We start from the raw sequence: 23,836 nt of genomic DNA, 5'->3' as shown, positions 1-23,836 counted from the left end.
GAAGGAAGAAAGGAAGGAAAGTAGGAAAGAAACATCTCAAATTGTATGAAGAATCTCAATGTTGTCACAAAAAAGGGAACTTTCAGTCTGATGTGTTTTAAATCAGAGAAATTTCCAACTGGAAGAGAAGGACTCAGGGGGAATATGAAAACCATCTTTAAAAATGTGAAGGGCTGTTTCAGGAAACTGGGATTCAATTATCATGCGTGGCCTGAGAAGGAAGTTTAGAGAGACATATTTCAGCTTATTATCAAGAAAGTCTTGGGGCACCTGGGTGGTTCAGTCATTAAGCGTCTGCCTTCGGCTCGTGTCATGATCCCGGGGTCCTGGGATCGAGTCCCACATCGGGCTCCCTGCTCTGCGGGAAGCCTGCTTCTCCCTCTCCCACTCCCCCTGCTTGTGTTCCCTCTCTCGCTGTGTCTCTCTCTGTCAAATAAATAAATAAAATCTTAAAAAAAAAAAAAGTCTTTCCAGCTTTGAAGTCCAGTTATGGGTGAGGCTGCCTGAGGACTTGGCGAGCTCCTGGCCCCGAGAGGTGCTCCACAGGATGCTGGGTGTCCAGCCCTCAAAGAATAAGGATAAAAACAGGGACTGGTGCTTAAATTAGATGACCTTGAAAGTCTCTTCTAGCCAAGAAGCTCCAAGAGGAATTCTGAGCGTCCTCTTTACCACTGGATCAGATCCTTCGGCAAGATGGCAACTTCCACTCCTTGCTCCTTGTGTCGCGAATCTAGTCTGCTTGCACATTGAATGGGGAGAAGCAAACTGAATAGTGTTTGGGGATAATAGGCCGACTTAGACAACCAGTAGACTGCGGTCAGAGTCTTTCAGAGCCAAGAGAGATCTATGTGAGTTCTAAAATTTGGAAGACTCACTTTTGTGAACTTCTGTCCCTGAGGGTCTTGGTCAGCCCTTACCTATAAGTAGAAGGCTGTGCAGTGTGATGAACAAGAGATCATCCCTGGGGGTGCCCGGGTGGCTCAGTCGGTTGAGCGTCTGACTTGATTTCAGCGCAGGTCATGATCTCAGGGTCATGAGATCAAGCCCTGCATCAGGCTCGCTGCTCAGAGGAGGGTCTGCTTCTCCCTCTCCCACTCCCCCTGCTTGTGCTCTATCTCTCGCTGTATCTCTCTCTGTCAAATAAATAAAATCTTTAAAAATAAATAAATAAATAAAAATTAAAATACATCAATATAAATTCTAAGGATTATGAACAGTTGAGAAACCAGAAATAAGAAAAAGATGCAAAGTATTTAGTGAAATCAAACCCTTACAGAGTATAGGGTTTTGCTCACCAACATTAACTAAGCATGGGACGCTTCTGCCCAATCTTAAATAATCCCTGTTAGTTTTCCCATTCAACAATCTGTGTGATATTTATAGAACAGTGTGGCGATGAATCTTGTATTTCTCTAAACATATACCTATGTGTGTATGTCTATGTTTATACATATGAAAATAATTAGGAGAGAGAGAAGAAACACATGAACGCTTTAAGGCAACAAAGGCCAAACAAAGTATCCAAACCTGTTAGAACTTCGGAATAGAGAGAGATGATGGTGGACTCCTGTAACCAGGGACCCTTCTTACAGGTAGTAAGATCTGAGGAGGAAGTTGAAGATGATCGAATGCACAGAAAGGAGGAGGAGGGCCTTTCCAAAGTGGAGACAACAGAGTGAGCAAAACCTGGGTAGCAGCCATGGGCAGGTTCTGAGAACCCTGGTTTGGCTCCTCCGTTAAGTTAAATCTTACCTGTGTCTTTAAAAGGTGCCAAGGACCGTTTTCCTCATTTCCTCTGACTCCTGTCTGTGCTTTGGTGTCACTCATGGTGCAGGGTGAAGGACTGGGCCTTTCTGATGAGTACCGGGCGTTCCCAAGGACACAGCGCTGCCAGAGATGAAAGCAATGTTGTCTCATTTCTTAAGTGCTGGGAGAGCAGAGCAGAGGGCCCTGCAGCCCACACGCGGTTCTGCTGGCTGGCGGGCTTGCCCGCTAGTTCCCCCCAGGCCTATAAATTACCCTCTCCACTCAAAGTGCCTCACACACTGCCAAAAGGCATCATGTGGGGAGGTAACAATGGTCAGTTACAGTTTTATTGACATCTATGGAACAATCCAGAACTTAGAGTAAATTGAGCACACCAAGCAATTTGTATACCCTCTGACCATCTATTTCTCAGAACGAACAGGTGAAACTGTGGGTAGAACTTGTTATGCCCGAGACTGTTGGGGTGTGGGGTATTCCAGGGGGATAAAACCATCAGGGGCAGCCAAAGCCTGACCCTAGACCCGCCAACTGGGACTAGGCTGGAGGATAAAGCAAGATGGCCTGGACGATCTCTCCTCTCAATCCAGGTTAAAAGGCCAAGGATGGCTATAACCCTCCAGAACACACCCCCCACTGCCTACCGTGACACGAACTTGTTTCCTCCATGACCTTCCTGATGACATAAAGGAAGAGAGCAGAGATGATGCCACAGCAACCTCCCGGGCAGCCTGAGGAAAAGGAGAGAGTAAAATATGAACTTCATGACAAATTTTTGGTGCTCGAACAGACCATGAAAACAGGATGGGTAGATAGGGCTCACCACGTAGGAATTCAAGCTCATTTTCTGAACCTCCCCCTCTTGTTGCCTCCCTGCCTGCAGATGTTGGGCTCACCACTGCAAAATCTAAGGTAAGCAAAGTCAGCAGCTAGCTCCCAGGAGGCCCCCCATTGGGACCCCTTGGTTGGGTGGAGTCACTGGAGGGTTCTGTGCAGTCCCAGGACTATAACAGCATAGGAGGAGGTGTGTGACCCAGATTTCAGGGCAGTGTCAGGAAAGACTGTGCCTCCTTGCAGTAAATAGGAGTTAACCTGGCAAAGCAGGGAGTAAATAGGCAAAGGGAAGATCACAGAGAAGGACTAAGAAATGAGTAAGGCCAGTGTTCTCAAGACCTTCAATGTGGTTGGAAGCAGAGGAGTGTGGTTGGTATACTGAAGGCGGTGAGGAGCTTGAGAGACTTTAGGTAACATAATCAGAGCTGTATTTTAGAAAGGTTCATCTGGCCACAGTGTAGGGGGGGAAAATGGACTGGGTTCAAGGGGTTACAGAAGGCAGCAAAATTAGTTAGGAGCCTGTTACAATAATACAATTATTAAATAAATCAGTTTCTAAACCAAGCTGGCAACAGTCAGGAATAGAGAGGAAAGGCCAGACTCACGTTGTATTAAGGAGGCACAAAAGAAGAAACAGAACTAGGAAATGGACTGGATGTGGGAAGTGAGGGATGGGGATGTGAAGGACCATCCCCAAGCTTCAGCCGGAGCTAACGGAGTGGCTGGTGAGGCCACTAACAATTACTGGATCACACAGCATTGGTCAGGAAGCTGTATTCCAAGCATGAAGGGTTTTAATGCAAGGAATGGGGGGCTTACAAAATCTCAGGAAGGACTAGCAGTGGTCCTCAGAAGCTCTAGGTTTGCTATCCGGAGGAGAAACTATTTTAGATCTCAAGAATTTATAGAAAGCCTGGACCTCAGGCTGATGCAGGCAATCACCAAGAAGGAGCCGGCAGGTGTCTAGCCCGCCATTACCAGCCAGGTGTTCATCTGGGAGTTCAGCTGGAGAATGGAAGGCTGATTTGGGGAACACTGTGTGACACCCCCCTCGCCACCAAGGGGGATGTTCAATATATGCATCCAGACAGCATGAACGAGGTCGTGGCTGGAAAGACATATTGGAAATTTGTGGGGCTCAGAAATGAGGTCCCCCAGAGAGACTGTAGAGAGAAAAGTGAGAAATAAAGACAGTATCTGCCACTGGCCCAAATATAAGGCCACAGAGCAAGCTTCCCGATGCTGGCCAGCCACTCTCTCACCTTAGGAACTCCTTCATCCTACAGAGCAGACTCAGCCCCCAGATTCAGGCGGTCCCTGAGACTCCCACACCTCACGTTATCTAGTGCAGTATTGCCCAGGCCTGATTATGGAGTAGGATCAGCCGATTCAGTGTGCTGGCAAGTATTTTGAGCCCCAATTAGTTCAAGAGACAATGGTCAAGTGCAGGTGGGTGGGTGGGTAAGAAAATGGGCAGAATTAGGGCTGGAGGTACCAGCTGGGTAGGCTATTTTCTACATTAAATTTAAACCCTTCTATAACTGCAGCCCAGAAGGGAAATATGTCCGAGGAAAACCACATGATTCAAAGCAAATGAACTAAGCAATGCTTCTTTGTGCTAAAGATTTCATGGTCTGTCTCATCTGTCATTGGAGAAAAAAACTTTTGAAAAGAATGCATTTTGAAAAGCAATTCATTTTTATCAACCAAGTAATGTATATAAGATCATTCAAGGAAAGACAAAATAAACCAATATCAAAAGTGTGTTCTAAAAACCAAAGATTCCCCTTGGAACTAAGATATCTCAAGGCATACTAAATATGTAATTTCTAGAATTTCCCCCAGATGTAATCATTTGCTAAATCACAGTGGTGAAGGAGGGGACCAAGAAGAATAACACAGGTTGGAAGTAGCTTCCAGACGATTTCTTTTCCACTCTTTGAGTTTTATCCCACCTGCTACCAACAGTTCTTCCTTTTCCATCTTCTTCCAACTTCTAATCACTTTTATTCATTCTCTGAAGACTTTGACAATTGACCACGGCCACTTCTGCCTTTGTCCACTTCCAGGTCCATGTGAACACCCATCCAATACCTGGGCTACATCTCCAATAAATTCCTCCTTTCCTCCTAAAGGAAAAGAGGAGTATTCTTGGCCAATCCATCACCAAATATTGTTGATTTTAATTCTGAAAGTTTTGTCAAAACTGTTCACTTCTCTCTACTTCTCACCAATGCCATGTTCTACTCAAAGTTGTCCATTGCCTGAGCAGAGGCTATAACCTCTGTACAGATCTCCCACATTTATTCTTGTTCCCCTCTAGGGTTATGGTTTGATCATCTTATGCCTGTTGCTTAAAACTGAATATCTGAATAGATTCCAGTTCCTCACAGGGGAAGGTCCCAAATCCTTAGCATGGACTCAAGGCCCCCCAAGACTTGCCCTCCTCCGTTCCCTGCAGTTTCATCTTGCCCCATGCCTCTCCTTAATCCCCAAGCTTCAATCTTGCTGGTCTTATTTCAATTCTTTCCAGTTTCAGAGTCTTTGCCCACACTCTTCTGTTTGGATAGAATGGCCTTTCTCCATTACTTGACCTTCACTCCCTCCCCCAACTGGTTCCTTCTTAGCTCTAGTTGCTGCTTATTTACTTTAGATTGAAGGAAAAAATTAGAAGGCTGGGGACAGAAAGCATAAGCCCAGCCTGGTTTTGCATGTAACGAGTTTGCATTGGACACTTGCTCAATCTCATCCAACTTAATCCCATCTCAGAAAGAAATTATCTTACATCCAGAAGTAAATTGAGACACATGGATAAGAAATTTAGACAGAAAGAATTGCTTGAATCGTGGCCACTGTGGTCTGTTGTGTGGCTTCTGACCTGCTCAAGGGAATAGTCAGGAAGTGGATAGGAGCTAAAATCCACCTTAACTTTCTAAGCAACTCATCTGTGGGGACTGCCCCAGCTGAAGATGTGCCTTTTTTCTCATTTGCATAAAGTAGGGTTGGGACTAGTGATTTCCTGATTCACGTCCCAAAGATGTGGGCCCTTTAGTGATTTCCGTGGTGTCCAAAGAAATGGAATAGCTTGAAAGTCAACCAGATAAGAAAGGAGCCAAGACAAAGCCCAATGCTTGTGGCAGCCCCATTAGTCTGCCATGAAGCAACTCCAACAGTTAAGTGTGAGGGAGAACAGAAGAGAAGATCTAAATACAAATTGAGCTCTGACATGGCAATTAAGGATATCTAACAGAATCTGTAAGTGGTTCCTTTCTGACTTTAAGAGGTCTCTTAGAAGTCAAGAAGGGTCAATCAGAGCCCCCAAATACAAATCTTGCTGTTTAACATTCCCAATAATCTTGACGTTAACCCCTCCGTTGCTTTCAGATCCCGCTCCACGTGCCGCAAAATTAAAATTAGAATCAATACAATGAGCCCTCAGTACATAAAACAATTCAAGGCTCTATTTCAGCACGAAGCTTCATTTAAGCTGTAGGAATAAAAAGAAAAGACAGCCCTTTGTTCTCCTCATTTCACAAGCCTGCAAATGGCCTCTTAGCCAAAATAGCTCCTCTAATCTTTAAGTTTTAATTAGCTGCCCACAATTCATAAAATATCAGGAATTAAAATGCTGATACCTCATTCTCCTGAGAAATGGCACACAATTAACCTCTTTTTTCTGGTTAAAGACAGAAATGGAGAAAGGGTAATGACAAAATTAATCTATTCTGGTGGCGAGGGCTTCCATGGTGCTGGAAGACAGCCTCCGACCCCAAGTCAAAGGGAAAGCAGTTCCGAGCGTGGAGAAACAGCGGATTCGTGGCGGATAGCCTTGTGGATTCGTGACAAGTTCTAGCACGACACCGTGCCAGGCATCTCAAATCTTACAAAAATGTGAAATGACTCTCCAGTTAACCTATCTAACCCATCTTCCTTTTTCCTCTGAAAATGGGTATACACATAGGCATTAAATAATGTCCGAAGCTCCAGCTTTCTACCGAGGCGGAAGAAAAGGTTAAGAAATGCACACTTTCCTGGAATGATCTCGAGATCAAAATAGACACCTGGCAGTAAAGTCAGATGGGGTTGCTGGTACTGAGTTTGTGTCTTTCTGGAATAATTATTCCCCCCAAAAGTAGATTTTGCTTTTTTTTTTCTGATGGTAAATATTTAAATAAGACTAGCCTTATCCATGTTCTCAATGAAGACATGAGGACATATGCGGAAAAGGGAGGCTGTAGACTCCATCTGCTTGCTTTCAAACCCCACGGTGAAACCTCACTAGCTGTGTGATCTAGGGTAAGTTGCTTAACCTCTCTGAGCTTTTGTTATGTATCTGTAAAGGAAAGACAAAAACGTGTGCTGTGAGCATGAAGCAGAGAAAGCTTACAACAGAACCTGACACTTCACTAGTGCTCATTAAGATTAGCTGAGATTATTGTCAATAGAGGAACCCAAATATCTTTAATGAGACAAAGATACTGATTCATGTTAAGAACGCCCTGGTAATTCCAATTGCTGCTGTTTGTTCTTTAGGCAACAGCTTCACTGAGTTATAACTCATATGCGGTACAGTTAACCTGTTTAAAGTGCCCACTTCAGTGGTTTTTAGTATATTCACAGAGCTGTACAGCCCTCACCCCAATCAATTTTAGAACATTTCATTGCTGCGAAAAGAAACTCCATGCTCATTAGTTATCACCCCCAACCCCCACTTTGTCCCAGCCCTAAGCAACCACTAATCCACTTTCTGTCTCTGTAGATTTGCCTATTTCGGGTATTTCATAGAAATTGAATCATAGGATACGCAGTCTTTCTGTGAGTGATTTCTTTCACTTAGCATTATGTTTTCAAGGTTCATCCAAGCTATAGCATATATCAGGACTTCATTCCTGTTTATGGTAGAACAGTATTTTAATTATATGAGTACAGTTACATTGTGCTTATCCATTGTTATTTTTCCTTGATAGAGTAATTGTAAATTCAGTGCTAAATATTAAAAGCATAATAATGTATAATATCAACCTTCATCCATACAGAACTGCTTTCTAGCCTACAGAGTGCGTTGACGTATGTGATTTCATTTGAACCTGAACGATTTTATTTGCGGCTCACAACAATCCCGGGTGGCAGACGTTGTGCATTTCATAGATGAGCCTGAAGTTAGAGGTCATAACAAAGATTACATAGCCCCATAGTTACGGGCAGAGCTGGGACTCAGACTGACCTTCTGAGTAGAGTCCACACTTACATACAACTGAGCCCTGATACAATGGGCACCAGCCAGTCAAACAGCCAGGGTATGTGAAGGTCCACAGCTTTGGGTACACTTTTTGTGTCTTGGAAGGAACTGAGAGAAGATAATAAATAAAAGCTCTTTACCGTGACGTCCACTTGCACACAGAATGGAGTCACTAGCAAGGCGGGACAGGATCTTGGCTCTGCAACTTCAAAGTGAATTTATCATTTGTCGTTTCGCTGCTTCTGCTGGAGTTGACCCATTCCGTGAGAAGCAAAACAACAGGTCCCTTGTTAAGCGTTCCATCTTCCCATTCCCCCTGGCTAAGCGCCTAGTTAAGGTTCAACAATGATGCCATTTCTAAGCAGTACCACTGTGATCAGAGACATACTTGCCTGGTCTGAAGGGAGAAGGAGAATTTCCTTCTGTATTTAAACCCCCAGTCGAACCCCTATGCTTTGCTGCAAACGTGTATAATAGCCAGCTCCCTCCTGTTGTTTAAAGTGTCCTGCTCCTTTGGCTGCGGAGAAATGACCCCAAATTATTTTACTCTTCAAAAGACGTTTTGAGAACTTTTTTTTAAAAGATTTTATTTATTTATTTGAGAGACAGGGAGCACAAGCCAGGGGGAGAAGCAGAGGGAAAGGAAGAAGCAGATTCTCCGCTGAGCAGGGAGCCCGACGTGGGGCTCGATCCCAGAACTCTGGGATCCTGACCTGAGCCAAAGGCAGACACTTAACCGACTGAGCCACCCAGGTGCCCTGAGAAATTTCTTTTTTAATCATCTTTTATTTCCCCCAAGCCTAAATCAAAATGACTTGTTAACAATAATCATTTATATACACAACTCTAGTGTGTATGGGTGTGTATACAAAACCTGGAAACCACTTTGGGAAAGGGGAAGAGAGAGAAAGAAAATAGGGTTTGAAATCCATCTGTGGATTTAAATTCCGTAAAATAAGCTTATGACTGACCCCCTTCTCCCACTTTATACCAGCACAAGCTGATCTCCTTCCAGGCTGTTCTCCCCAGGAAAGACTCTTAGCCGCAAAACTCAAACCCGGCTGTGACTGGGGCTAAAAGTCTTGTAACCAAGAACTATGGGTTGCTCGCTTCTCTTGAAAGCTATGGTCAACCCAGCAAAGCTCCTCACAGGCCCAGAGAAGTTCAGCGGGCTGCAGCGCCTTCAGAATGGCTGGATAAGTAAATGCCACGCATGAGCTTGGCAGGCATGCCAGGGAGCTGCTGTGTGCGTAGCCTCCAGTCCACCCAGGGTGAGAAGGATGTGTGGCTGCAGAGGATCCTGGGCCAGACCAGCCTGGCAACTCTCCGCAGTCCTTGGTCCTTGTTTAGCCCAGACCCTTGCCCGGTGTCATTCGCAAATGGCCTTGGGGCCCTTGAGATACGTGGACTCAGAGCCCCGGTGCACTGACGTTGGAGAGTGCAAGCTGAGCCAGCATCCCTGTGTGGGTTCCATGATGACTCTAGCCTTCGATGAGAAGAGACTTTGTTCCATTTTAAGCACCTGTTGCTCAGTTGCTTCCTTCCCCCAAGAAATAATGGAATCTTCTCTTGGTTTGTCCCCATTGGTTGTTTCTGGATATCCCCAGCAGAGTTTCATCATGGATTGACTTGTGTCCCCCCCGCAAAATTCAGATTTTGAAGTCCTAACCCCCAGTATCTCAGAATGTCACCATGTTTGTAACTAGAGTTGTTGCAGAGGTAATAACCCCATACAACTGGTGTCCTTATAAAAAGGAGAAATTCGCACAGAGATACACACAGAGGGAGAACACCACGTGAAGGTGAAGGCAGAGAGTAGGGTACTGCTTCTGTACACCAAGGGATTGCCAGCAAACCACCAGGAGCCAGGTGAGAGGCATGGAACGATTCTCCCTTGGAGCCTTAAAAGGAGCCAACCCTGCCAACACCTGGATCTTGGAATTCTTAGCTTCCACAACTGTGAGGCCATAGCCCCCAAGGCTGTGGTACATTGTCATGGCGGCCCCAGCAAATGAAAACAGGCCCCTTTCCTTGGTTTTTGGAATTGCTTCCCATCTCGTCTTATATCTTTTCCTCATGTCACGGGGATACCTGCCTCTTTCATTCCAGTCTCATATGGGGGGGGCAGGGTTCTCCTTCTGCCTTTGCAGGACTTTGTGAGAAGTTGGAGTGGGTTACGTTAAACCCAACTCTAGAGGCCTCTGCACAGCAGAGGATACTCAAACAATGTTTCCTTTTTTTTTTTTTAAGATTTTATTTATTTATTTGAGAGAGCGAGAATGAGAGAGAGTACATGAGAGGGGGGAGGGTCAGAGGGAGAAGCAGGCTCCTAGCTGAGCAGGGAGCCCGATGCGGGACTCGATCCCGGGACTCCAGGATCATGACCTGAGCCGAAGGCAGTTGCTTAACCAACTGAGCCACCCAGGCGCCCCAATGTTTCCTTTTAATAAATTCATTCCCTTTGTCTCTTTGTCCTAAACTTTCTGAGAGATGAGATACTTTCATATGACAAATAATTGGCACAGTAATATAACAAATACCTTTTTAGAGCTTAGTATGTACCAGCCTCTGTTTTGGTTACATATATTAGCAATTTAGGGATTACAGCTCTCCTATGAGGGAGATACTATCATCAGCAGCATCATCCCTACTTTACAGGCGAAAGAACTAAGGCAAGGGGAGATTGAATGACGTCCTCTATACGGTCCGTGGCAAAGCCAGAGTCAAAGCCAGGCTGCGGTCTGGCACCAGAATCTGGGCTCTGCACCAGAATCCGTGCACCCTGTAAGCAGAATTAATGGCATGGGGCACCTGGGTGGCTGAGTTGTTAGGTGTCTGCCTTCGGCTCAGGTCATGATCCCTGGGTCCTGGGATCGAGCCCCGCATCAGGCTCCCTGCTCCGCGGGAAGCCTGCTTCTCCCTCTCCCACTCCCCCTGCTTGTGTTCCTGCTCTTGCTGTGTCTCTCTCTGTCAAATAAATAAATAAGATCTTTAAAAAGAAAATTAATGGCATGAATGTGGGGTTTTGAATATGGCCCATCCTTCCAGGTGTCTGTGATCTCTGCCCAGCCCAGTGTCCTGAATACGGGATGATGATACACTTCCAGCCCACTGCTGGTGGGTTGTTTTATACATAAGACTAGCAGGACTGGCAGCCACCAGCAGCTCTACTATGCAGAGCACAGCAACACGCAGCACCCCAAGGGCATCAATGTACCCATGTCAGTGGCCAGCAGAACCACAGGAGGGTCCATGCGGCCAAGCAGGAGATGAGAGAAACCTGATCGATGGGAGTTCCAATGGGGGTGTCCAGCAACCTGAGACTTTTTTGTGAAAATACGTGAAACACCCCCAAGCAGGTAAGCAAGATTCTCTCCGATGGCTGAGGTCTTCAATAAATAGTTGAGGCAAAAGCCAGAAAATTATGAATTATTCCCAGTACTGTGACCCCATCTATACCTTCAGGTTGGTAAGGCAGAGTAAATCGCAAATAAGTGCTGATAGCGTATCAGTACTTCAAAATGGCAGAGCCCAGCGTCGGTTGCCCTTTTTTTCTTTAAGATTTATTTATATTTGACAGAGAGAGAGAGAGATTTATTTATTTATTTGACAGAGAGAGTGCACAAGCGGGAGGAGGGGCAGAGGAAGAGGGAGAGAGAAAGAATTTCAAACAGACTCCCCGCTGAGCATGGAGCCCCATGCAGGGCTCGATCCCATGACCCTGAAATCATGACCTGAACCAAAACCAAGAGTCCGACACTCAACCAAGTGAGCCACCCAGGCACCCCAGGTTGCCCTCTTCAAGGGAAGATACCCCCTGCCACCCCAGCGGAGGCTCTATGAAAAACTGAAGTCTATTCAGTGCCTCATCAGGCATCCCAAAGAGGTGTTTGCTGGAAATAGTGCAGCCCGCAACGCCAAGGGAAAGTTGCGCTGTGCTTCCAGCTCAGAAGCTGGTAGTGACACAAAATCCTCTACATATAGAGAAAGTAAGCCCTTTATTTAAGGCCCCCAGTGAACCAAAGAAAGGGCCTGGAAATGTAGCCGCTCCTCTAAGGGCCAGTGGTAGACACGGTCCAGGATCCAGAGTTGACAGGTCCCACCCTCAAGAATCTGTTCATCAAAAGGCCTGGACCTGATGATATAACATCGACAATGGGCAGAAGAATGTTCTGGGAGCTGCCAGGGCCTGTGATGTCCAGCAACTGCGCTTCAAAGGGGACCTCCCACGCTCACCTACTGAAGACCAACACCTGCACAGGCTCGAAACCCCGCACAAATGAACGAAGTGATAATTGGTGGATTAAGGAAAATGTTTCCAGTATTAAGACATGTTTCTATTTGTGTTGGACTGTTTGCTGTCTTTCAAGCTCCCGGAACACAAAACCTTCATTTAGCTCTTAATCTCTCAGTTACACCTGGAAGGTTTTTTAACACATGTTTATCTAGAAAGTGATTTGAATCTTACTTTTAAAAATAGCAGTCAGAACATCTTAAGTAACTTGAAAGATGGAGAGAATGTTACTGCTGTTGTTGTTAAGACATTTATTGAATGTCATTACACGGAATGACACCATGTAATGTGTGACCACGATCCTAGCTCCTGGGTTTGTGACCTAAATTAACCTGGGTTAGTGCTCTGGCAGATCCTGGTCTCCAAAATGCCTCAACTTGTCTCTGTCAGACCAAGACAAACCATGCTCATTATGGAGCACTAATGAGGAGGCCCAGCTTCCTGCTCTTCTGCTCTGCTATGTTGAAGGGTTAGAGCATTTTTGCACCGTGTTCTTTAAATTATGCAAGTGAGAAATTTATAAAATGCAGATAAGCAAAAAAGAAAACACTGAAAATCATCCACAGTCTTAGCTTAGCCACACCACCTTTTCAGTCTCTCTGGAAGAGTTGCTTATTGTCAAATCAACAGAGGTCAAGAAGCATTTCTTGAGAACCTAAAATGGTTCTGGCACGGGGGCTAGATGACATAAAGGCATAGAAAAGGAACAGAAACCTCAGTCTAGAGCCTCAGAAGAGTTCATTCTCTTGGTAGGGAATATAATAAAAACAAAAACAGCCAGGGGCTGAGCTGTGGTGGTGAGCCACTTTGGGGGGGTGGGTGAGGGGAGGAGACATGTAAGGGGAGGAGAGCTGTTATTATTTGTTGAATAAATAGGCATTGAGTACCTGCTATGTGCTCTCTGCTATGAACATGGAGTGAGGTCTTCAAGAAATAATAGTAACCAGTAAGGAAAAAAGACCTGTGAGATTCAACAAAATATTACCTACATGGTTACATGGACAAGAGGAGATGGAACACTTAAACTTCCCTGGGGAGCCAGGAAGAGCTGATGCGGACAGCGCTTCCCCAGGGCCCAGGTGCGCTTACTGAACACGCCGCGTGCCTGCCGCTGAGCGCTTGTCATATGTGACCGGCTGACTTCTCACCATAGGGCCAGAAAATAAGTCATTTTTTTAAATGAAAAAAAAGAAAAGAAGTTATTTACTTTTTCTCTATTTTGCACCTGGAGAGAGTGAAACTGAGCAGGGTTATAGAATTTAGGAACATTACTCTGCCAACAGGTGGAGCCAGAGCAGAGGCTCCGGCCCCTGGCCCCAGGGGCTGGGCTCTGGACCACGCCCCAGGCCATACGTATACACACCACAGGCAGGGACAACTTGGTCCCTTCCGCCTTCTTCTCTCTCTCCTGCTGGGACGCATTTCCTCCTCTTCATCCGCTGCAGTCAGAAAACCCGCGGAGTTGGTGTCCCTTTGGTCAGTTTTCACAGTGTGAGAGTTTAAGGCTGTGAACCACAGATTGCTGCAATGAGCCTCAACTCAGATCCTGCAGCCAGGTTGGCTGGGGGGAACAGGCCCTCCATTGCCCACCACGCATGCAGCTGAGAACTGATTTAAAAGGAATAAAGTGGGTGCCTGGGTGGCTCTGTTGGTTAAGCGACTGCCTTCGGCTCAGGTCATGATCCTGGAATCCCAGGATCGAGTCCCACATCGGGCTCCCTGCTCAGCAGGGAGTCTGCTTCTCTCTGACCCTCCTCCCTCTCATGCTCTCTGTCTCTCATTCGCTCTCACACAAATAAATAAAATCTTTAAAATAAATAAATAAATAAAAGGAATAAAGTTGTAGTCAGGCTGTCTTGAAGTTTCTCTCTCTGCCTGAGATAAAAGCCCTTCTTGTTCCCACCCTCACTTTCACCACCACCAAAGAGAGGATTTGACTGCCCTGTTCCAGCCCGCCTGCTTCCTTCTCTCTCTTGTTTTTGTCCTCTTCCTCTCATTCTGTGAGCCCAGCACCACCCCATCGTGGAGGGTGACCAGAGCATGCCCCTCAAGCCATTCCAGATCACATGCCCTCTTCCAGCCCCCACCACTACTCAATAATACTAGCATTTTCTTGCCGGAACATGGAAACTCTGAAGTATCTCTTCCTAAAGTCAAAGCCGCCGTTTGGAGTGGGTGGCATCTTGCCATAAGGAAATGAGCACACATTCAAAACAGAAAGTGAAAGCTGGACCCCAGAGTCACGTGCCCCATGGGCAGCAGCTAGTACACCCTCTGGGAGGTCGAAATGGGAGAGAGCCAGATTCGCTTCAACTGTGGGAAAGGTTTCATGCAGAAGAAAAACTTGAGAGACCATTTGAAAGATGGCTGTGAATTTGAAGAGACGCAAGAGGAACAAGATGTACAATAAACAAACATCCAATTATATTTTTTCTGAGCAATTTACCAACTTGACATAAGAAATGCTTCAAAGCAAAATGTTTCCATGCGGCTGTATACCTGTATTTCATTCCTACCTGATCAATAGCTTGATCTACTCAACAAATCGGGGCTTCATTTTATAAAGAAGCATAAAACCAAATTTTTCTGTGAATTATTGTTCCTAAAATAAGAGATCAGACCAATCGAATTTAGATACAGTTTATGCATGTAACAGTAAAGTCCTTTACAATCGTATCTTTAGAACTTCCTTCAATTAGGGAATGAAAACATCATTGCTATTGGGTGAGATAATCTCTGAATGCTTTACGGGACACTAAATATGGCTTAAAATTTCAGCTCAGGTTTACAACTGGCTAAGAGAAAAAGAAAGAAAAAAGGACAGGTAATGTGTTCTTTTAAAAGCTTAACAGGGGCGCCTGGGTGGCTCAGTTGGTTGGGCGACTGCCTTCGGCTCAGGTCATGATCCTGGAGTCCCTGGATCGAGTCCCGCATCGGGCTCCCTGCTCAGCGAGGGGTCTGCTTCTCCCTCTGACCCTCCCCCCTCTCATGTGCTCTCTCTCTCTCATTCTCTCTGTCTCAAATAAATAAATAAAATCTTAAAAAAAAAAAAAAGAGCCAAAATATGTTAAAATTTATGAAATTTGGGGCGCCTGGGTGGCTCAGTTGGTTAAGCGACTGCCTTCGGCTCAGGTCATGATCCTGGAGTCCCGGGATCGAGTCCCGCATCGGGCTCCCTGCTCGGCGGGGAGCCTGCTTCTCCCTCTGACCCTCTTCCCTCTCGTGCTCTCTGTCTCTCATTCTCTCTCTCTCAAATAAATAAATAAAATCTTAAAAAAAAAAAAAGCTTAACAATAAAAAAAACAATAAAAAAAATAAAAAATAAAAAATAAAAAAAAAAAGCTTAACAATAGCGTGCTTAATGACACTGTATAAAATGAAATATATAGACATCCATGCTTGTATGAAAATTATTTACTTCAGGATACACTAGAAGCTAACAGACATTTGCTCTGAGAAAACATTTAGGAAAAAAAAAGAAAGTAGTTTACTTGCAAAGAAGTTTAGTAAAGGAGAGTCCACGTTGTAAAAAAGAGTAGCTTAAAAACAAAGCAAAAGCAAGCAAAACACTGAAATAAGCAACGACAAGACTTGAAACACACCCACCTCTACAGGCAAGATAAGCAATGTGACCAAGTTTACATGTAGTCTGTTCATGGTGGGAAAACAGAGATTTTGTCACAGTATTTTACCTACAAAGGTCACCACATATCTTCAGACATCAACATTGAAATTGTCGTGGATGAAATTATCTCTGATGCAGAGTCAATAACTTCCAGGAGCAAGTATGGTTTCATTTATTATGGGGTCTCTAACCAGACAGGGGAATCCTCTGGTAGACTGTCTTGCTTTATCTCAGGATGCAAAGTGCCTTTTAAAATTTTTGTCTGACTAGAGTACATGATTTCTCATGCACACTAACTCCTCCCAGAGGCAGGGTCAAATGCTATATTGTTTATAGACATACTTACTGTTAAGAGATAATAGGATCCATCCCAATAAGGCCACCATCCTTTTTATGGTCTCTGCCAACAATGTTCACGCCCCATTGTGCACTGATGTCAGCCCCCGTGACCATCTCACGTGACCTCAAGGAGAAATCAAAAACAAGAAGAACTGGAAAACCAATTAAGCAGAGGCATGCAGGCAATATTTTTGAACAATCAGATATGATAGAAACATAAGATGAACTAAGGGTCTTTCTCATGTCCATGTGGTAATCAGAAACTTTAATTTTTACAACCAAACAGATTATACCTTATGATGCACAGCTATTTGGAGAACTGCTTGCAAGTACGCGTAACCCTTCCCCACCCCACCCCACCCCCCTTTTTTTGGTATATATAACCCCCTGTAGCAAACAAGCCTCAGAACAGAGCCTCAGAGCCATCTGGAAGACTCTCCCAGGCTATAGTCCTCAGTAGAACAATGGATAAAGCATTTACTAACCTACTTTGAGGTTGGTTTTCTTTCAATTGACACCATGCTGCTCCACCTGCTTCCTTCCTGAGCAACACTTACAAAGCAACCACAAGTCTGACTTTTTGAAAGTGTCTGAAGGATGTGAATATGTCACCCAACCTTAACATAAAGATTATTTTGATCTGAAGGCACTTGATAAGAAACTATCTGCTCTTCCCCATTTGCCCAAAAGCAGGACATCAATTTGTAAAGATGTTCCCGCCAACTCCCCCATCTCCTACCAGGAAGGAGAGAAGTTAATCATCAAAGACAACAGGACACCCCAATCAGCCTACAAATGCCACCAGAAGAATCTATGTAACCAACTTTACTAACTAGCCTTATTTGCCATTAGTTTCCCATATGTTTACCTTCCCACAATTTGGTAGTTTTTTCCCTTTGTCTTGTCACTTCTCTACAAATGTATTGTTCTGTGGTTAAGATGCTATAGAAGTCTAAATTCTAACCAGCCTTTTTTTAAAAAAAAAAAAGATTTTATTTATTTATTTGACAGACAGAGACAGTGAGAGAGGGAACACAAGCAGGGGGAGTGGGAGAAGGAGAAGCAGGCTTCCCGCGGAGCAGGGAGCCTGATGCGGGGTTTGATTCCAGGACCCTGGGATCGTGACCTGAGCCAAAGGCAGATGCACTTAACGACTGAGCCACCCAGGAGCCCCTCTAACCAGACCTTTGAGCTACTCGTCACTGAGTGCTCCCACAAGTGTGTGCAGTGCACAGATTCATAAACTTCTGTTTAGGTTCTTTTCTTGTTAATCTGTCTTTTGTCAGTCTAAATGCTAGGGCCCCTGCTGAGAAGCTAAGAGGGTAGTGGGAAAAAGTTTTTTTCCTCCCTTACATCCCAAAGGTCCTCATAAGCACGGATAAATCTATTCAACTGCAATTCTCCAATTTACCCAATCTTGGTCAGACAATTTTCTATCACAAGATAGGCCAAATATCTTATCACAACTCCTCTTTTACCTCTCCTGGCTTCATCTAAACCTGTTCTTCTTGTAGCATCTCCCTGGAAATCATACACTCCTGCAAAACAATAATTTGAAGACTGTAATCAAGTTACTCTTAGTTTTCTTTTATCTTGGCAAGTCTATTTCATGAGCTTTTGTTGTTTTTGTTTTGTTTTTTTAAAGTTTTATTTATTCTAGAGAGGGAGCATGTGAGCATGAGCAGGGAGAGGGAGAGAGAATCCCAAGCAGGCTTCATGCCCCCTAGCACCAAGCCAGAGGTAGGGCTTGATCTCACAACCCTGAGATCAGGACCTGAGCTGAAACCAAGAGTGGGGCGCTTCACCGACTGCACCACCCAGGTGGCCCATTTTTTTGTTTTTAAGATAAATCTCCTCTTCCTTAATCATGTTTTTGTTCTTTGTTAACCCTTTCCTCTTAAATTGAGTTAATCAAAACTGAACAAAATGCTCTAACATGAATCGCACTAATGCAGTGTATAAAAGAATTACTCCTTTATTTTTGTGGCTCATTTCATTTTGATACATCTCAGAATTATGCTGGCTTTTCACAATGGCACACCTATGTATCTTTTTTTTTTTTCATTTATATTCAACTTTGCCTCCTACCTGATAGAGTTATTGACAAGTTTAGTAGGATTATGCATGAAACATGCTCATCAGAATTCCCAGCACACAGAGAGCACTCCAGAAATGGTGACTCTGGATATTCTTGATAGAGAGTCAATGAGTATGTAGGGAGAGGGGTTGCTCAAAATGCACCGTAGAATATATTTCAGCAATGAATAGTCAAATAGTCATGCACCCTGCTATAAGACAACTCACATATGGAAATTGGAGTTTATGGAAGTAATACGTGACTTGGGTGTCTGTTGTGAAGAAGACCCTTGCCTTTGCTCAGATTGTCCTGCTTCACTCCCTGGACCCACACCTAGGACTGCAAATAATACTGCAAGATTTCAGTTGGATCAGTGAGCTACACTTACACAAGGTAATCCATTCTCACAACACGGTATTAAGGACTATCGTGTAGGAGCTGTACATTCCTGGAATCTGAGGCAAATCCAAACAGGAGTTGTATTTCTGACCAAGGTTCAACATATAAATCTGAGATAGGACAACAAATACAACAGAAAACTAAACAGCTATAAACCACTATACAGTTAAAAGAGTAGACCCATAACCCAAGACTAATAAAATGGGTATTAAAGTATGTACATAGTGATTACACAAAAGGCCACCAATGAATTATTAAATGCCCATCTAGTTTTATTATATATATAACAATTATAACAGCTTCACTCTATCTTACTTCCGCCCTAAAATGAATATAGTACCCAGGATAATTAAGGAATAAACAGTCATTTAGCGATGTGCTTGTGGCTCCCTTAGAAATTTGTCACATGAGCCAGATAACCCAGGTTTCTTCCTAAAAACTTTTCAAGGAAATGTGGAAAGATGCCTTTCCCTTTCCACACTGGATAAATGGCCTGAAGCAGGAGTAGACATTCACAACTTTTTGTTGCCCGTAGAGAACTGGGCTGAACATAACTGATAAATGTGCAAGGTGATCACATTCTTTCCATTGAAAGCATTTCTTTTCTAAAGTAAGGGCTGACTCCACAACCTTCACCCCTCACCCTTCACCCCCTCCTCAGTCCTAAAGAGCTGTTCCAGTGCAGGTGTCAGGGGCTCCCTAGAAGACAAATCATGTTCAGTCCTGCTCAGACTTCACTCTGGGAAGTAACAGTATTTGAGATCTATCAGAGCACTTCACACATCAATGAAAAGCAATAAAAGTGATCAGATTACATCTCTAGACTTTACTTCTTAAGGTAAAAAAATATATATATATATAATATAATTATTTTAAAATATATACATACATAAAATATTTTAAGTGCTCCCTATCTTCTTTGTGTTCATTCCTCGCTCCCACAAGGCCAGCAAAACCCTTTCCGACCACACCCCAGTGGGGGCCTGCCCAAATGATCCCCTTTTACCTTTCCCCCTTCGGACTTCTAACCTGATATGTGCCTTTAGCCTCCCCCAGTACCAAATGTCCACTAGCCAGTACCTGATCTTATTGTCTGCCCCGCAGGGTAGCCAATTCTCAGGTTGTCTGAAATGGAACAACCCCTCACACTTTCAGTGTCCACATCATTCCCTTGCATTTAAACATGCAGAGAGCTGGTTGCACCCCAGTTTGGTCTTCCCCCTGTCCAAGAAATCTTTCTCTGAGGGCCCAACCAAGACTTACTTCTCCATAATGCCTTTTCGGATTAACCAGCAAAGGCTCTTAGTTTCTTCCTATAGCTCCCCTCATTTTTTTTTTAAAGATTTTATTTATTTATTTGAGAGAGAGAATGAGAGAGAGAGCACATGAGAGGGGGGAGGGTCAGAGGGAGAAGCAGACTCCCTGCCGAACAGGGAGCCCGATGCGGGACTCGATGCGGGACTCGATGCGGGACTCCATCCCGGGACTCCAGGATCATGACCTGAGCCGAAGGCAGTCGCTTAACCAACTGAGCCACCCAGGCGCCCCTAGCTCCCCTCATTTTTATGCACACATCTTAACCAAACATCGCAACAACTATTCAGGTACAGTAACATTTAAGAGGTGGCAGATGTTAGATGCCTGGGGTACGTTAGGTTTAATCTTTGCACTCCTACGAGGACTATTATATGTAAAATGAAGATAATGATGCATACTTTATTAGGTAATTATGAAGATCTAATAATTTCTGGCACATAGTGGGAGGTCAATAATTAATGCTCAATTGATAAATGAATTAATAACGTGAGAGCACACAGTACTTCACAAATGCGAAGTACTCTCACAAAACAATAGAACCAGAAGATATGCAAGACCTACTGTGTAAATCCCAAGAGGGATTGTCTTTCATGTGCTGACCAGCAACGCACCACCCCCACTACACTACATATTCCTTTTCTAGTGAGTTAAGAAATTGAAATTTCTTCCTCCTTTAATTCAAATCTACATCCTTGCAACTGCTCCTCCTGGGTCCTGGCTCAGCTCCCAGGAGCCACACAATATAGAATAGGAGGGTTTAGGATTAGCTAGGGGAGTTGATCCCACCCCCAACAACACACTCACTGTGAAAGCAAAAGAGGCCCAGAAAAAGATGTATTTCGAGCACGTGTCAAAGTTTTATTTCAGACTTGCAGGATAAAAGACAGCAAAAGGAAAAAGCTTGTTCACAGAAACAGTCTTAGGAAAGGGCTCTTTTAGAAACACAAAGGAATGTCTAGAATAAGTGGATCCTCAAACTTGAGCTGCTTCTGAATCTCGTTCGCAGGGCTTGTTAAAACACCTAAGGCTAGAAACCAGTTTCTGATACGGTAAATCTGAGGTGGGGCCCAGAATTTGCGTTTCGAACTAGTTGCCAGTGGAAGAAGAGGCTGCTGGTCCGGAGACCACACTTGGAGAACCACTGGCCTACCCTCCAAATAAAGTTGTTTAGGTGCAAGATGTTAATTTAATAGAGCTGTGATGCCGCCACGCCTCTACCCCTTTGGCCAGTAACCCTGATTACGCCCCCGGAGCGCCCAGCGTGCGCCTCTAACTGGAAACACGGAGCCGCCAGGTTCCATTACGGGCAAGGCCCGCTGGGGGCCGCTCGATTCAACAGCAGAGTCTTGCTTTTCAAACTGGGAGGTTCTGGGGAATGAAATTTGGGGTGAAGTTGTCTTTTTCGCTCGGCGAGACACAGGGAGCGCTTCCTCACAGCAGCACCTGCGCGCACCACCCTCCAGTCGCCGGGGGGCGCAGCGGGACTCCGGGGGGCGCAGGCCCTCCCGCCCCCCAGGCTCCGCACGGCGCACGCGCAGCAGCGCCTCTGACGCCCGCCAGGAAGGCGCCCCGGAAGTGGGGGTGTGGGGCGGCCGCGGTCCGGGGGGCGCTGAGAGTGGCTGTTTCCACTCCTCGCTCGCTTATCTTTCAAGTCCTTGTTTTCAAGTGGGCTGGCGTTAATAAGCCGGGTTACTCGGGATAAGGCATTCACCCGCAATTTGACTCCAGTCGGACTAAAAAGGAGCACTGCCGAAACCCGGGATCGAACCAGGGACCTTTAGATCTTCAGTCTAACGCTCTCCCAACTGAGCTATTTCGGCGCCCTCTCGCTCCTCTTTAGAGTAGACTATTACTGAGCTATTCACGTCCGCCCCTTCCGCCCCTCATCGCTTGAGAGCGTTCCTTCCTGGTCGCGTTAAAACGGTTGCATCAGAGTTCCGCCTTGCTCTTTACAAGCCGTGATTAGATGCAACGTAGACGCTACTTACTTTCTTCAACATAATCCGAGTTTCTGACTTAAATTATGAGCAGGGATCCCGAGCGCGCCCGAGCGCCAGCTGCTGGGCTGCTCTGCGGCTCCGCGGGCGGGCTCGTCCTCCCGGGCTGGCCCCCGCCGTCCTGGAGCGGCGTGGTCCCCTGGGCGAGCCCCCTGCCCCGGGAGGCGGGCCCTTCCCCGCCGATCCGCGCCTGCCTGCGATCGTGCACGTTTGTCATCACTAAGATGAAGGAGCCGACAAGGCCGTGGAAGCAGGATCGCAGCCTCCCTGTGATGCCGGGTCCTCGGAATGCCCCTTGAGCCTACCACCACTGTGCGCGGAGTCGGCCTGGCACACCGCGGGCGCCCATATAATGCTTGGCGAGCTCATTAGGGACGATTTCCCGGTGCCAATGCTACTTCCTACACCAGTAGACGGATGTTTCCCAAGCATCCGCTACGTGCCAGGCACAGACATTGTACAAAGCCCAAACATCCTATTGGAATTTTTTTTCTCCAATTAATTTGTGATTCTCTAAAAGCAGTAATGATTACCGTAACGCCCTTTTAGCCCGCCCCATAGAGCTTTGCATTTAAGTGGAACCCTTACAGGCAATTTTGAGGGATGCACGGATGAGTGCCTTTGAATGTGAAAGAAAAAAGGGAGATAAGGGGTTGAATATGGGAAGTGTTTGCAATCTCTAAGGTGTAGAGTCGCTTTCTGAGTTTCTTTGTTGTGTCAAATCCAGATAAGAGAAGAGCTTGGGATTTCAAAGAAGTCATGGCTAAGGAGGGGAAAGAGACCCAAGAGGACTTGGGGACGGACGTTGCTCTGTGAGGGCTTTGTGGGGATTAGTGTGGGAGAAGGGGCAATTTGGAGCAGGTGCCTCGTGCAGATCATACCTAGAGAGATGAGAAGAGAGGACTTTCACAGGCTTTCTTGTGAGTCATGAATGTAGCTACCTTTCGCATTGTCCTCAAAACACTGCAGGAAAGACCTGAACCTGGCTGACTGGGAAAGTGGCAGGTAAGTTTTGATGAGAGTTGAGGTGGGAGTCGGGGAGAAGAAAAGGCCCAGCATCTGAGGGGAGATGGAGGGAAAAGGATTGGACAGAGAAGAGAAGGAAGAGCACCACCAATCAGCTTTACATTTCAAATGTGATGTGGTCAGATCCTTTGGCAAATTACAAGATCATAGGAACTACATTGTAGTAGAGATCATTTGTTGAGTAAAGGTGGATTTCAGGATGTTAAGTGTTGCGATGTATGTCAGGATGAACGGGGTGGCCACGTAGCTCCATTTGCCCAGGACACTCCTTGTTCACACCTGTCATCCCAGAACCCTGCCCCAGAAGTACCTCCTTCACTCTTACAAGTCTCCTGGGACTGGAAAAATAAACGATGTAATCACCCCATTTATAAACAGTGAAAAAGACCCACAGCTTGATGCTGCATTATGAACGCTACCAGTTTCACCATTAGCGAAAAGATTTTTAACATCAGCTCAGTATTTGTTGTTGCTCTTTTACAAAGGAGATTGAAGGTTCCCAGGATTTAGTGTCATCGTTCCCAAACTGTGCAGCAGAGTATTTTCCATTTTTGAGGGAAACACAGTGATAACTGGCCATCTGTGGGACACTGCTCAAACTACTAGGTAGTTCATCGTTTCAGCAATAGATCACTCTACATTGCTTTCAGTGACGTCATCACTCTGCAAAACTGGCTTTTTAGAATTTCTGATAAAAAGTAATTGCCCGGGGCACCTGGGTGGCTCAGTCCTTAAGCGTCTGCCTTTGGCTCAGGTCATGGTCCCAGGGTCCTGGGATCGAGCCCCACATCGGGCTCCCTGCTCCGCGGGAAGCCTGCTTCTCCCTCTCCCACTCCCCCTGCTTGTGTTCCCTCTCTCGCTGTGTCTCTCTCTGTCAAATAAATAAATAAAGTCTTAAAAAAAAAAGTAATTGCCCATGAAAATA

General features: G+C 45.3%; 1 long non-coding RNA gene and 1 other non-coding gene across 2 annotated transcripts in view; both read right to left on the bottom strand.

Moving 5' to 3' along the window:
• Positions 1–22,185, bottom strand: part of LOC118009298 — a 33,854-nt gene extending 11,669 nt beyond the window's left edge. Inside the window, exons 1-4 of the long non-coding RNA XR_004678871.1 lie at positions 21,877–22,185; positions 16,103–16,219; positions 2,409–2,495; positions 1,753–1,887 (exon numbers count right to left, since the gene is read on the bottom strand). This is a non-coding gene — a long non-coding RNA (uncharacterized LOC118009298). The remainder of the gene's footprint in view (positions 1–1,752; positions 1,888–2,408; positions 2,496–16,102; positions 16,220–21,876) is intronic.
• Positions 21,636–21,708, bottom strand: TRNAF-GAA. The gene has a single exon. It is a non-coding gene; the product is annotated as a tRNA-Phe (tRNA).
• Positions 22,186–23,836: the final 1,651 nt, after the last annotated feature.

This window comes from Mirounga leonina, unplaced genomic scaffold, assembly GCF_011800145.1.
Source record: "Mirounga leonina isolate KUSES-001 unplaced genomic scaffold, KU_Mleo_1.0 Mir_127, whole genome shotgun sequence".
NCBI classification, from domain to species: Eukaryota; Metazoa; Chordata; class Mammalia; order Carnivora; family Phocidae; genus Mirounga; species Mirounga leonina.
This window is presented reverse-complemented; position numbering and strand designations above follow the sequence as displayed.